General features: G+C 34.7%; 1 protein-coding gene and 1 non-coding gene across 3 annotated transcripts in view; one reads left to right on the forward strand and one right to left on the reverse strand.

The window, feature by feature from the left end:
- LOC138706525 (sialin) overlaps window positions 1-16,777 on the reverse strand; it is a 182,300-nt gene that overhangs the window by 124,049 nt on the left and 41,474 nt on the right. The window lies entirely within an intron of this gene.
- On the forward strand, window positions 2,894-2,967 carry TRNAS-GCU (transfer RNA serine (anticodon GCU)). The gene has a single exon. It is a non-coding gene; the product is annotated as a tRNA-Ser (tRNA).

Raw genomic sequence — 16,777 nt, forward strand, 5'->3', positions numbered from 1 at the left:
TCGATATAAAATGAACGAAAGAGAAATTTTTAACGACGATATGAAGAGTGGGATGGAAATGGTACCATAATTTAGGCTAAGTTACGAGGCAAAAAGGACATTTTGAGGGGCCGGAAGAAATATAAAAAAATTTTGTTGTGGCCAACCCTGAAAGTATATTCTTATTCTGATACATAATACAATACCATGTACGCTGATATTTAGCATTGACAGAATTCATGATATCGAAATTATAGCCTATTTAACGAAATTAGTTCGAAAATTCGCTATATAATTATTATTTAAGCCTGACCTTCCGTAAAATTTGGAAAAAAACACGAATAAAAAAATGATATGGGATTTCAGAAAATTACTTATTGCGTCTAATGTCTATACAGGGATCAAGGTAATGGAATTAGAATAAATCAATAAATAAATAATTTTTTATTTTAGTAGGTTATTTTACGACGCTTTATCAACATCTCAGGTTATTTAGCGTCTGAATGATAGGAATGTGATGACGCCGGTGAAATGAGTCCGGGGTCCAGCACCGATACTTATACAGCATTTGCTCATATTGGGTTGAGGGAAAACCCCGGAAAAATCCTCAATCAGATAACTTGCCCCGACCGGGAATCGAACCCGGGCATGATGCATGAAGATTTTGTGTCTACATGGTGCGCCGTTTTGAACATCTCTTCACTGCGTAAATATATTAATTAATATTAAATATCAATCTTGCATTCATTGCTTTAAAGTTGAAAGAAAAGTTTAACCGTGTAGTTGCATCTTAATGTATTCATGATTATCAACTTACGGGGAAACAGTTGGCGACAACGACTAAACAAAAGAACGACCATGCGATAAATTGATAGCGATAAATTTAGCTGCAAAAATTATCGCAAAGTGTGACTGTGATTGGTTGGAATTCAAAATTTCATTACACTTCATTATGGAACTAAAAGATCCGATTTTATACGACTAGAGGAACCAAAGTGTTTCACAAGTACAGCTCTGAGCCATGGTACCTACTTTGGTCCAAGGTTATACAATAAAATAATTCATAAATATCCAGATTTGCAAAATTTTAGTATCAGGAATTTCAAAAATAGCGTTAGGAATTTAATTTTTAAAGAATATATATTGATTTAATATGTATATGTATTTGTATGACTTAAATTGTTAAAATTGAAATTGTATTTTTAAATTTAATTTAATCCTGTAATTTTTTTTCTTGACCCAGTTTGTGTCAAAAAATTATCTTTGTGTTTATCTTTGTGTTTAGATATCTCCCTGAGCACGAGTTGTTTACTCCTTCAGGGAAGAACTAACATTGTATTTCTGTCAATGTTATTTTATTAACAATAAACAACAACAATAAACAACAACTTCATTGGTCGAAAATGGAATGACGTCATATAAACGAAACAGTCTTCGTAAAAACCGAAATCTTGATAATTATTTGTTTTGATGGGAAATGTCTGGTTTCACGGCAAGACGCGCTAACCGTTACTCCACGGGTATGGACTAAATAAGTAAATAAATACAATTAGCTGTAATATTTAAATGTGTTGAACAGAAATAACCTATGAATAACAATCAATCCTACAATAACATTAATGTATTAAAACAAAAAGCACTACTAAAAGAACTAGTTAAGAACTGCTTTTGAATCACAAACAACCAACTACAATGACTGGTAATTGTATACAAGCACATGAGAATATCCTACAAATAGGATTAACGTTATTTATTTATTTGTGTGTGAGCGTTGGCGGGCATTTTTCCCAATAACAACTTTCCCAAAATAAAATTTTCCCAAAGACATATTCCGTTAAAAGCATTATCCCAATTTATTAATCTCCCAACTACAAAGTGAGTGAGGTTTAGAAAGACAAGTTGTAGCTTATTGATTTCAAGTATATATTAAAATATTCATCTCCTGTCGAGAATAGAGCTCATAGAGACCTTATACTGGACTGATTAGTAAACTGAAATAGCCCGTTGAATGACTACAAAGAGTAAACAGGTACAAATCTTTCTTCCTTCTTTAACGGAGCAGTTCCAACCTTCAATCTCGTGTCCTTCAGACTGGAAGTAAATTCTATTTGAAGGGCAGCTCATAATTGCTTCTTCCCTTCAAAATAAAGTAACATTCGTGTCTAAACTCTTGAGAGACTCAAGAGGTGTGGTAACCCTCTTGTCTGCAATTAGATCCACTTCGCCTCAATGAAATAATTCGAAGAGGGTGGAGTGAACATCCCGTCCAGTCAAGGTCTCCTGCATGTTGCGTAACGGGGAAATTTGCAAATATATCGAACTGACAACTTGCTCACATAACATGTAAATTGGAGTATAACATGAGTAGACTCAAGAGCAAGGTCGCGTTGCGCAATAATCATGTCTGCTGACATGCGGACAGCGACGCACTTTTGTTACGGTGCATGAACCGTTGGCGCCTGGTCACAACTACCATCGTCGTCGTTCTCATAACATTATAATTATCTTCGTAAAAACCGAAATCGTGATAATTATTTGTTTTGATGGGAAATGCCTGTTATTATTCGATTGAGGAGCTTTTGTCATCTAGTCTACTGTCAACAAATCTGAAAGTTAGAATTTATAAAACAGTTATATTACCGGTTGTTCTGTATGGGTGTGAAACTTGGACTCTCACTTTGAGAGAGAGAACAATTTTTCCTTGAAATTATCCAAATCTGCTTTACAGGGAGCTACTACCTGAAAGCCAGATTTGTATAGGCCTAATACATTCGTTACTGGAGGTACGTTAACAGAAAGCCACAAATTAAGTCACACAGTATTGTGTGCACTCATAGTTGAGTTCTGGCGTCTTGTCAGCTCATTTGAGTTGTGTGGATATAAAAAGTAAAATTGTGACGGTGTCGTGTATAGTTCCTGGGGTAGCTCAGTCGGTAGAGCGTTCGCGCGCTAAGCGAAGGGTCCCGGGATCGATACCCGGCTCCGGAACAATTTTTCCTCGAATTATTCAGAGATTAAGGGTGTTTGAGAATAAGATTCTTGGGAAAATATTTGGGGCTAAAAGGGATGAAGTTACAGGAGAATGGAGAAAGTTACACAACGCAGAACTACATGCATTATATTCTTTACCTGACATAATTAGGAACATTAAATCCAGACGTTTGAGATGGGCAGGGCATGTAGCACATATAGGCGAATCCAGAAATGCATATAGAGTGTTAGTTGGGAGGCCGGAGGGAAAAAGATCTTTGGGGAGGCCGAGACGTAGATGGGAGGATAATATTAAAATAGATTTGAGGGAGGTGGGATATGATGGTAGAGACTGGATTAATCTTGCTGAGGATAGGGACCGATGGCGGGCTTATGTGAGGGCGGCAATGAACCTCCGGGTTCCTTAAAAGCTATTGCAAGTAGTAAGTTTGATTCTATCTTTTCAACTACTGTAAGACACAATTTTCATATTATCACCGCATAATCGTTGGTATTGTGTGGAGTGTAGCATTGTAAGGGACAGAAACATGGACATTACGACGAAGTGAAGAGAAGCGACTAGAAGCATTTGAAATGTGGATATGGAGAAGGATGGAGCGTGTGAAATGGACAGACAGGATAAGATACGAAGCTGTGTTGGAAAGAGCGGGTGAAGAAAGAATGATGCTGAAACTGTTCAGAAAGAGGAAAAGGAATTGGCTGGGTCACTAGTTGATAAGAAACGGCCTACTGAAGGATGCACTGGAAGGAATGGTGAACGGGAGAAGAGTTCGGGGCAGAAGCAGATCTCAGATGATAGACGACATTAAGATAATATGGGTCATATGAAGAGACAAAGAGGAAGGCAGAAAATAGGAAAGACTGGAGAATGTTAGGTTTGCAGTGAAAGACCTGCTCTTGGGCAGAACACTATGAATGAATGAATCGTTGATGTCATATACAAATAACATAGAAAAGTGTTCAGCAGCAAGTGAAGGACAAGCTTCTGTGTTCAGTTAAGAGTTAGTGGGAGGGGTAGAATTCACACATCGAGAGAGGAAATGCTCATCTCTATAGTATGCCCTACCTGGTTCACTGACAAAAAGATTGATTGATCGATTGATTACTTGTATCGTTTGTTGGACTATTTGAGGCCTATTGGTTGAATAGTTCACTGTATTACAACAGTGGATGATCGCATGACTCGGTTTCAATGTATTGATTTTTTGTGCTGGTTGATTGGTTGTACAGTATTATGTAATTGGTTGTTTCAATAATTGAGTGTGTTATTTGGCTGAATAATGTATTGGTTGATCGAATTATTGACTGATTGGTTTATTCTTTCATTTATGACGGGTTTCTCGAACCAATATTTAAGTGTTAATTAAAGTTATTCAGACTGTAAGTATTATAAATTATTTCTTTATATGTCTGATTGAGGTTCTGACTAATATACTATTATCAGGCAGTAGATCTCACTTGACAATGTGTCAGAGGGGGAAAAGGAATTGGTCACCCTACGTACTATCTCCTGTCTTCTCATGAATGATGTCTTATTGGTGTCACCACTTATGAGTAGGCCTGAAATAAATATTGGTTATAGGCTACGCTGCATCGTACGTAGAGCTCTGTGTTTACAAAATGCTTGTGTGCACGCTCGACTAGTTACTGTAGAGGCTGCTTGTACAGTCCGCTCCGTATGAATTAACTCATAATAGATTTTACATTTACAGGATTACTTGTGTTTCAAATTAATTTACTCGGAACAAATATCAAATTTGCAAAAAATATAATTATCAATTAAGTCAAACACAATTTCCCCACGCTCTTCTGAATTCAGTTGTCCTTATTATCTATTCTTTGTTAGATTTTTGTTTTCGGAATTTTGGTACAACCTCACGCCACTTAAGCAGGTCTACTATTGAGAAGAGTCGGATGTTCACTCTCTCTGCTCCTTACAGACAGTAGAGACACGCGACGCATTTTGTAAACTACGAGTATGTAGCCTATATATAAATTATTTACCACCCTGATATCAACACTTTCTTCTGCCCTAATGTATATATTAATTGCTTACTGTTCGGATTGCGGACTAAAAATAAATGGAACCCTTTTTAATAATAATAATAATAATAATAATAATAATAATAATAATAATAATAATAGTAACGGAACTAAACATAACTAAAACGAAAGTTAATGAAAACACTTCTAAATGTCTAATACAAGCATGTCAGAAATCAGACACTGGAAGTGCAGTGTATGTGCGCGGAACGCCGGTCTGTGCAGATTGCGTCATTCATATGTTGCTCTTACCAGTTCTTAGCGGGAGGGATGTACAAGAATCTGTTCTGCACTTCTAGTGTTCAATTAAATTGACATTTGGACATTATAAACATACTTAGCAGAAGGAAAAAACACAATTATTGTCAGTGTCTTATATTTGACAATAATTGTAACACAAGAAACAATAGACTTACTCAGTTACAATTCACAAAGCAGTCGTTTGTAAAGAATAATTTATTTACATGATTTGTATACAGTATTTGAAGAAAATATAAATATTGCAGTAATTTCGAAACAACAAAAAACGAACACAGTATTTCATTTTACGCAGTAGGTACTGATTATTTCAAAGTAATACTCTTTCACTGTTCCAGCAATATTGGGACCATTGGTGCACAAATGTTAAACAAATATTTTACTCCCAATTAGGGCCTACATGCAATAGAACATTGTGAGGCTTTTACACTGGAATCATTTCCTTGCTGTATATTAATATAAATTCACATTATTATTATTATTATTATTATTATTATTATTATTATTATTATTATTAATAAATTGGATAAATTAAGCTTGAATTTAAATTTACATACAGTTTATTTGGAAAACGTTGAGAGCATGTAGGCGATCAGCAAGTTGGGAGCGTTACTGAATTGAGTTAAAAGAGTACTTCACAAGCTGTGAAGCGAGGACATTTTCTTTATGTCAGGTTTAAAGATTTATTAATGTAAGTATATTAAGATAATATAGTAACGTGACATGGAAAATTCGCCATAATATATTATATTTCCAGAAAATTTTTCCGCCTTACAAATAGTTGCTTTCTTCCTTCCCTTATAACCTCTAGACCCTCACATGTATTCCTCACTATATTCTCATCACTTATCAGCTTATCAAATAAAAATTGTAAGTCGTCTAACCATTGATGGCTGTGTTAGTACAGACTCCAAAACAACATCATTGTCATGTTTGTTTTGCCGTGAGAGTACTGATTAAGAAATAAGAGCTGGCGAATATCATATTTTGAGAACTTTACTAATCTGATTTAAATTCTCACATCACTATTAGGTCCACATGATATGATGAAAGCCTTTCATTTTAAAATAATTACTGTTGGCTGAGGAAAACATTATAATAATTATGTTATGATTCATGATTTGTCTTCTTCGTTATATCTGTGGACTCCTCACTTTATTTCCATAACGCATTCACAATCACAGCTCAATGAGCACACCCTTACTGATCTGTGTTACTGAAACCAAAGCTGTTCTGCTATTGCAGGTAATGTACAGCCCTGTCGCGTTCCCCTCCAAGCCGATTCTCTCCCTCCAGGTAGGGGAATAGGAACTGCACTTTGCACAGAGACAAGTGCACAATGTGCAGGGTTTTGACATGCCTGGTCTAATGTTATCGTGTCACTGCAGAAGAACTGAAGTTATGAGCTAATTATTACTAGTGACTCGCGCATTATGCAAGAAAGTTGGTAGGTCTGTAATTTAACAACAAACCTACAGCAGCGACCTGCTTCCGATACAGCTCGTCCCTTGGTCACATCGTACAGCACTATGAAATCGCGCCCACTGTGTCATTTCAAGTGGGATTCGAACTCACATCTCTTTACGAGTTCGCTCGCTAATCTATAAACTACGCCACTGTCCCATCAATCTTCGTAATAACCAACTTAACTCTGTTAACACAACGAACCAAAATCCTTCACCAATAAATTCAACCTCTGTGTCGGCGTTCATTTGTTTATCTAGCAGGATTTCTTGTTTGTCTCATTAGGTATACGAGAGCATTCAAATGTTTGTTTGCTTATCTGTAAGATCAGTGACAAAGTTCAACTGATCTATTCATTGTTAAACTGATTACTTCACCCACATGTTTATTAAGCCATCTCCTTTAATTGTTTTGTTTATTTCCTCGCACTGTTACATCGGGCCAGTCTTCGCGGTGATATCATTGGTCAGAATCGTTTCTATGGTGATTGTGTTTACTAAGAGTTGACTGCAATGGATTGATTTGTGGACATAGGAATAAAGTAGTATAACATAACAAACAATACTATGAAATTACACAAACTCCGGCTTGTAAGTGTACGCCGTCATTCTTTATTTGAACAGTGGTTATCGCTCTGCCACTGAATCAAAGTATCGTGGATTCAAACCTTACCGACTACGATTAATTTTTCTGACAAAACAAAAAACTGCCGAACAAGGTGATCTTAGGCCAACAGAATAGGCCTCCCCTCTGGTCTACCTATTTGCTCTGATGATGGAATCTTCATGTTGTTTCAAAACGTTGAAAGTGTTAAGTTCCAGGACAGAGTGAAATACTCAAAAGTCTATTTCTGATTAGCCTATATTAAGGAACCTTAACGGAATTGAGGGATTAATTTCGTAAACAAAATTCTCAAAACGACTAAAGCGCCCTTACAATTTTATTCTACTTTGAAATGTTGGTAACTATCCAACTGACCTACAATGATATTCTCTGAGGCGAAAATGCAGGAACAATATGGAAATATTCAAATGATCCTTCGAAACTATAGTTTACGTGAGATTTACATCCTTGAAAAATGTTTATAGAGATCGTGAACTTCGGGTATGCAAAGAAAGTAATCATTTTACATAAATTTGAGTAGAATTGTGCAGCTATTCAGTGTAACGAACTTTATAACATTGAATAACATTGTTTGTGGCAAATAGTCGTACCCACAGAATAATTTTCACTCTTTCCTTCACCGCGGTAGCAGTACAATGACCCACCCTTCGCATTGGTATTTGTTCCTACTTTACCGTTACTTCTTAAGGGATACACAAAATGTTAGCATGACAGAGGGATGTCAATTTTTTTGACAATACGTTATGATATTGAATTCTTAAATTACTTTTATGTATTAGAAACCAAGGGACAAGCTTTATAAACAATTTTAAAACGTATAACTTTTGTATATATATATATATATATATATATATATATATATATATATATATATATATATTATTTTAATGTACCGAAGTACATATGATATTTCCATGCAAATATTCTGCGTCATCATACAATGAAAGAGTAATGGAATATCTGCATGGAAATATCATATGTACTTCGGTACATTAAAATAATATATGATATGCGTAAATCACTTCGTGATTTAAGACGGCGCTTATTCCGTCGGATCCCGGCCAACTGGTCACTCATAACGAGTGCACCTCAGCACATGTGTGGACTTCGGTCCTACGTTCATAGACATCTATGACGTAGTGCAGAGGGCGGCCACTAGAGGGAACCCAAGAGTTGGAGCTTAATCTGAGACGATTCTATTCGGCGCCGGGGTTGTATCCGGTGTGGCTTAGTGGATAAAGCATCAGCACGTAGAGCTGAAAACCCGGGTTCAAATCCCGGCGCCGGAGAGAATTTTTCTCCGTTCCATTACTCTTTCATCGTATAACTTTTGATTTAAGTCGAGGGAAAATAGGTAAAAAAAAAAGTGTATTCTTTCAAAATATACAATATCTTTCAAAATACGTAATCTATGACAAAATATTTATTATGCACCAGAATATGTAAAAATATGTAACTTAAAACTCGTTGCTTATAAGCTCACCCCCCGTTTGTGCTGCATAGGGCTATGTCTCGATACTGTGAATTTTCTCTCTTCAATTCAATTCACGAATTTTTCCTATGAAACTTGGCAACTGCTGATTGTTGCTCAATTTAGATTATAGACTGATTTGTTACGAATCGTTTAACACCACTGCAAACGTTCTATCGCTTTGCATTCTCGAGTTACAATGCCTCAACTGACAGACGACCCACCAATTCGTGTCTCAAATTCCCCCTCTCGCGTATCCTACATGACGTACCAGCTCTAACTCAAGGTCATGTTGGATGCATAGTTCCTTCGTCTGTCGATCGCCGTTTACTTCGCTGTTAAGGTAAACGTCAGCAGTGACAACATCTCTCTTTTCCAGATTAGGCCTACTCTGAAAACCCGGCATATCTTGGCTGTGCTGAGAATCCTGGGAGTAGCCATGTTGTTTGCACTGAGAGTAAACATGTCGGTTGCTCTATTAATCAACGTGCTCGATACTTTGCTATCCGTTGCTTATACGACCGCTCCCATTTGCGCTGCAAATGTTGAAATTTTTAATTTTCTCACTTTACTCAACTTCACTCACGAATTTTTCCAATATAACTTATCAATTGCTGATTGTTACCCAATTTAGATTATAGCCCTATTCGCTAAGAATCGTTTGACACTACTGTGAACGTTCTATCGCTTCGCATTCTCGAATTACACTGTGTCGGCTGACGCACGACTCGCTAATTCGTGCCTCAAATTCTCCCCTCCTACGTATTGCTACATGACGTCATCTATTTCAACTCAAGGTCATGTTGGATACATTGATCCCTCATCTGTCGATCGTCGATTACTTCATTGAATTATGTCATGTAGTTTAGAAACTATAGGCGTGACAAAACTGGCTCGAAAATGTGCCTGTCGACTTTCTGAGATGGCGCCCCAGTACAAGACCGAACTTCTTGAAGTTTTATCGTCAATATTTTAAGATCTAAACTACTGTATTATGCGAAATAATTCATATCAAAAATGTTTTCGTTGAGAATTACAAGTCGTAGCTATGATAACCGGAGTCGAATTCTTCTTCGAAGGTATGTTAATATTTCTTTAGGGGAAAGTATTGTGAAATATTGGTGAAAAATTAAGGAAATCCACTTTTTTGTTTTATGTTCGTAATTATATTTGAACATTCTACTTTCATAATATGGTTTCATTTCCTATTTGAGAGTCCTCCAAACTGTGTTACGTGATGTTTATTTAGGATCTATATTGTAATAGAAAAAAAAAAAAAAGAAATTGAAAAAATATATATAAAATTCCCTCTGTGGCTATAACAGGCGAACTCTGTTGTAATCCAAAATCTTCACCGTTCTAAGGTACCATCCCACATAATCAAATGAGGCTGAACATACTGTACGTAGCGTGGGTGATTTGAGAGGAATGTTCTTTTCTTTTTAATGCTGTTTTCTCGGATTTAAAATTTTAAGCAGTTTCTTGAATGAAAAAGCTCCATGAACAACAGTTATTGTCAGATTAATCTGAAACTTCTCACAGAGGTAAATTTAATGTTGATAAATAAAATTTAATTAGCGTTTGTATGAAAAATGAAGTTCTTTCGAGGCCTATTCATATTGCACTTAGATTAATTGTAATGGTAAATTCATGAAATTAAAAAAATATATATATATTGTGGCTCTCTATTTAGATTGAGCTCAAAAGGTAATTAATTGAGCTGAAATTTTTGAAAACAATGTAGCAAAAAGCCTTTTCGTGGACGTCAATATAAAATATATTTTAAAAATATAATTAAAAAAATTCTAGCCCTAATGGCACCAAATTAAATTAAAAAAATATTATGAGACTCTATTCAGACTGAGCTCAAAAGCTAATTAATTGAGCTGAAAATTTTGAAAACATTGTAGCAAGAAGTATTTTAGTGGACGTCAATATAAAATATATTTTAAAAACATAATTTTAAAAATTCTAGTTCTAATGGCACCAAATGAAATTTAAAAAAAATATTATGACTCTCTATTTAGACTGAGCTCAAAAGCTAATTAATTGAGCTGAAAATTTTGAAAACATTGTAGCAAGAAGTATTTTAGTGGACGTCAATATAAAATATATTTTAAAAACATAATTTTAAAAATTCTAGTTCTAATGGCACCAAATGAAATTAAAAAAAATATTATGACTCTCTATTTAGACTGAGCTCAAAAGCTAATTAATTGAGCTGAAAATTTTGAAAACATTGTAGCAAGAAGTATTTTAGTGGACGTCAATATAAAATATATTTTAAAAACATAATTTTAAAAATTCTAGTTCTAATGGCACCAAATGAAATTAAAAAAAAATATTATGACTCTCTATTTAGACTGAGCTCAAAAGCTAATTAATTGAGCTGAAAATTTTGAAAACATTGTAGCAAGAAGTATTTTAGTGGACGTCAATATAAAATATATTTTAAAAATATAATTTAAAAGATTCTAGCCCTAATGGCACCAAATGAAATTAAAAAAAATATTATGACTCTCTATTTAGACTGAGCTCAAAAGCTAATTAATTGAGCTGAAAATTTTGAAAACATTGTAGCAAGAAGTATTTTAGTGGACGTCAATATAAAATATATTTTAAAAATATAATTTCAAAAATTCTAGCCCTAATGGCACCAAATGAAATTTAAAAAAAAAATATTATGACTCTCTATTCAGACTGAGCTCAAAAGCTAATTAAGTGAGCTGAAAATTTTGAACATAGTAGCAAGAAGTATTTTAGTGGACGTCAATATAAAATATATTTTAAAAATATAATTTAAAAAATTCTAGTCCTAATGGCACCAAATGAAATTAAAAAAATATTATGACTCTCTATTTAGACTGAGCTCAAAAGCTAATTAATTGAGCTGAAAATTTTGAAAACATTGTAGCAAGAAGTATTTTAGTGGACGTCAATATAAAATATATTTTAAAAATATAATTTCAAAAATTCTAGCCCTAATGGAACCAAATTTTGTACAGATGTTAGTACTGTAAGCATGTTAATGTAATTAGTTTAAAATTCATAAATTTTGAATGAAAATTGTAGTTGCCGAATCGACGACAAAAGACTGCGCCACTTTGTCGCATTATCACGGTGTCCTCTCCGGTTGCTTTGACCCGCACGCTCTGTGATTTGCGACCTTCTGAAAGGAAGTCTTGAGATAAGAGTCGAGGTTCTCTCGTCCTGTCATTCATAGGCCAAAACAGAAGGCTCGACCGCACCTATCTGTCAGGATCACTTCACTTCCATCACGCACCATATTTGGAATCATTATCAGCCATTCATCACGAGCTCTGTCATTAGTCAGTTACTGCTTATAAATCATCTTACACTAATTAGCTGCCAATTCACGGACATCTAAAGTTATAAAGATGTCGACTTTATCACCTTCGTGTTACGTCTCTTCTGTATGTATTGCATAAGAAAAATCTAGAGAATTCAGAAGCATCTCAAATTGGATAAGATAAAATGCTTTATTACATGATGAAATAAATGTTATTACTTGCTTGTAGTATAGAGAACAATCAAACGTGTAGCTGTTTTATAAACATGATGAAAAGAATCTCGTAGGAAAAATACTACTGGCTTGTAGTGTATGGAACAATCAAAAGTGTAGCTGTTTTATAAACATGATTAAATGAATGTCGTAAAAAATACTGCTTGCTTGTAATGTATGAAACAATCAAAAGTGTAGCTGTTTTATATACATGATGAAATTAATGTCGTAGGAAAAATATTACTTGCTTGTAGTGTACAGAACAATCAAAAGTGTAGCCGTTTTATATCCATGATGAAATTAATGTCGCAGGAAAAATACTACTTGCTTGTAGTGTACGGAACAATCAAAAGTGTACCCGTTTTATATCCATGATGAAATGAATGTCGTAGGAAAAATACTACTTGCTTGTAGTGTACGGAACAATTAAAAGTGTAGCTGTTTTATGTACATGATGAAATGAATGTAGTAGGAAAAATACTACTATGTCGTAGAAAAAAATACTACTTGCTTGTAGTGTGTGGAGCAATTAAAAGTGTAGCTGTTTTATATACATGATGAAATGAATGTCGTAGAAAAAAATACTACTATGTCGTAGAAAAAAATACTACTTGCTTGTAGTGTACGGAACAATCAAAACTGTAGCTGTTTTATATACATGATGAAATGAATGTAGTAGAAAAAATACTACTATGTCGTAGAAAAAATACTACTTGCTTGTAGTGTGTGGAACAATTAAAAGTGTAGCTGTTTTATATACATGATGAAACGAATGTCGTAGAAAAAAATACTACTATGTCGTAGAAAAAATACTACTTGCTTGTAGTGTACGGAACAACTAAAATTGTAGCTGTTTTATATACCCGGGTACATGATGAAATGAATGTCTGTAGAAAAAAATACTACTATGTCGTAGAAAAAAATACTACTTGCTTGTAGTGTACGGAACAACTAAAATTGTAGCTGTGTTTTATACATGATGAAATGAATGTCGTAGAAAAAAAATAGTACTTGCTTGTAGTGTACGAAACAATTAAAAGTGTAGCTGTTTTATGTACATGATGAAATGAATGTCGTAGGAAAAAAGACTACTTGTTTGTAATGCACGGAACAATCAATAGTGTAGTTGATGATGGAAGAGTGGAACAGAGAAAAATTCTCTCCGGTACCGGGATTTGAAGCCGGGTTTTCAGCTCTACGTGTTGCCGGATCGAATCCTCTCAGTATAAGTTCCACTTCTTGGGTTCCCTCTAGTGGCCTACCCTCATGCACTGCGTCATAGATGTATGACAGTTGGCACAATGTCCACACATGTGCAGAGGTGCACTCGTTATGAGTGACTAAATGGCCGGGATCCGACGGAATAAGCTAGCCCTCTCCTGAATGAGTAAGACTCGTGCTCAGGAGGGGAATCCAATACAGACAAAACTAAAATTAAAATTGAGAGTCAATACAGATTAAGAAGTATTTAAATGTTTAAACCAAAACTGTAAATCCAATACAAATATTTATTTTATTCTATTATTTTAATATCTCGGAATTAGGATATCTCTCACGGAATTAGGAAACCACTATCACGGAATTTGGATCCCTGTCACGGATTTAGGAGCCACTGTATAACAATGAAGAATCATATATTATATACCAAACTTGTGAAACTGTTGACACTGAATGTTGTAAAAATTGTAGCTAAAGGTCCAAATAACGTCATTTAGGATTTATTTGAAAATTTTATTACAATTTTGACATAAATATAGACTTTATTAAATATGTCACGGAATTAGGCAACTCGTGAGTCAGTTTCTAATCTTTTAACTCTAAATAAGATTAAAAACATTCATTATCCGAAATTTCCCTTATCCGAAATGTGGTCAGCCTCCTTCATTTCGATTAGCAGAGGTTTTAGTGTACATGTATAAATCATAAAAAAATAACCAAATGGACTGAGCGAGTTTTGGGATCACACTTTTCAATGGAACACTTAAATAAATAATCAGGAATATTAACACAGAAAATTATACTCTACATTAAAATTTGAATTGCTTTAACAATACATAGACCTATATTAACCTCCTCAGCCCTGTGGAAAATTTTGGAATTCAGAAATCTATGAAATTTTAATATAGTGTTGCAAATGAATTGTGTATTGATGAAAAATTTACGAAAAAAATAAATCATGAAATTAACTCAAAACTGATGTATCCTATAGGAGACCTTGGGACTCAATGTATTGTAAATTAATTACATTAACTCAGATTGAATATTCAGTTTATTTCATAATATGTGATACAACATCTTCACCTGACATAATTAGTAACATTAAATCCAGACGTTTGAGATGAGCAGGGCATGTAGCATGTATCGGCGAATCCAGAAATGCATATAGAGTGTTAGTTGGGAGACCGGAGGGAAAAAGACCTTTAGGGAGGCCGAGACGTAGATGGGAGGATAATATTAAAATGGATTTGAGAGAGGTGGAATATGATGATAGAGACTGGATTAATCTTGCACAGGATAGGGACCGATGGCGGGCTTATGTGAGGGCGGCAATGAATCTTCGGGTTCCTTAAAAGCCATTTGTAAGTAAGTAAGTGATACAACAATAACAATTTTTACTTCAAAATCTAGAAGCCTAACGTCTCTCATAGGAGACACAATGTATATCTCAATTTTAGTAATATGTAGGCTACAAATTTTAAGGCACGAATCTGATTATGCCATCAAACAGAACAATGTTTTATTTAACCCATTCGGTACAATATGTATTTAGTTTTTTAATATTACCAACAATCCAGTGATATGCATACGTTTCATCGCCTTCTTTCCAGAAACAGCCATCTTGAGCGTGTGTGGCTGGTATGTACGTTACAAGAGCGGTATGTTGACATTTTCATGGTCGAGGAAAAGATTGAAAAAGCGAAACGTAGTTGAGTTTTTTTAATTCCCGAGAACATGAAAACAAACATACCGCTCGTGTATCGTACATTATTTTGTGCGAAGATCGTTTATTACATACCTGAAAGACGAATTTCTAATTAGTTGCAATGAAATCTCCATGTTGGTTTCTGTTTAATGACGGCAACTTCGGAAAACCAAAATATCTTTCTTCAACATTGTTGCTATAAAATGTTTTCTGTGTTTACTATACTCCAGCAAGCCGTGATATACGTCAGTCTTTTTTCCCCCTAGTCTATAAATGCGAACTTAAAGCAAACGGTAAGGTTATGTAATGATTTATTTTTCATTTTAATATTTTAACAATATTATTTATATAACATATTGCAGTAATAACATCCGCATCTGGAATCTTGTTGATTTTTTCACGACTTCCTTAATGTTACTTGTATCAGGAATGCAATAAGTTTCGTGGAGTAGTAGACTTTACTTAATTTTTGCAAATATTTAAAAACGATAATTAACATTGCAATTTCGGTGAAATTGCATTGGTAAGTTTCCAATTTATAATTATTACTATGTTAAAAGTCTCTAAAAATAATATGTTAAAAGCCTAAAGCAGTAAAATGAATGTCGCGCTTAAGCGGTAAGAAGAGGGAAATTGTTATGTGTGTTACGTTGGGAATACTGAATGTGGTATTTCACACTTACCGCGTATTGGTTCTGTGCGGAAAACAAGCAAATACGCACGATCTCGCACAAATTAATTTATTTGGTTGAATTCATATCTAAGTGGCGCTGCCGTCTCTTCTAAATTAATATCCTCAACTAGTTTCACGAAATTGTAAAACATTCTTCTTGAGAATGCGGGATTAAAAAAAAAAAGTACTGTTTAATGTATCCCATAAGAGACGCTAGGACTGAGGAGGTTAAATGTATTTTGATCTTGTAGTTAGGAGTAAAATTCATTATGGCTCGAGTGTACATCCTTTCCCTACCCCTCCCCCTGAATTTGAAAGAAAGATTTTGGAGAAATCGCGACTCGCCCATAAAAAGAGTAAGACAATTTCGCTCCAAAATTGAAAACATAAAAAACATATACCCTACCGCCCACATTGAAATAAAGCAGCTAAAAATCCCACTGCCATGGCAACTCGATTAAATTTCTGTCCGCTGTTTGTGCATAAAAAACTACATCTAGCTGGAAAACGGCCAATTGGCAACACTGTAGGACATACAGTACCGGTAGGACATTGTTGTTATGTATTTTCTGTCAGTTGGAAGAGTGTGAACACTTGTTGTTTCAGGTGGAGAATGAACGTCGTAGCACCTTAATTATCATAGGAGTTACAGTGTGATTATATTAGTGACAGGTCGAAAACACTCAAAACGACCTTCATCCTAAACCTCGACAGATATATGAAACTTTTCAAGCGATAGACAGAAGAAATGAACTGTTGTCTATGATAGCAAAGTCACAGTAAATGCATGCATTGGTGAGTTCTCAAATTTCAGAAGTGAGAGAAAGA

Source organism: Periplaneta americana, chromosome 9 (assembly GCF_040183065.1).
Source record: "Periplaneta americana isolate PAMFEO1 chromosome 9, P.americana_PAMFEO1_priV1, whole genome shotgun sequence".
Lineage (NCBI taxonomy): Eukaryota > Metazoa > Arthropoda > Insecta > Blattodea > Blattidae > Periplaneta > Periplaneta americana.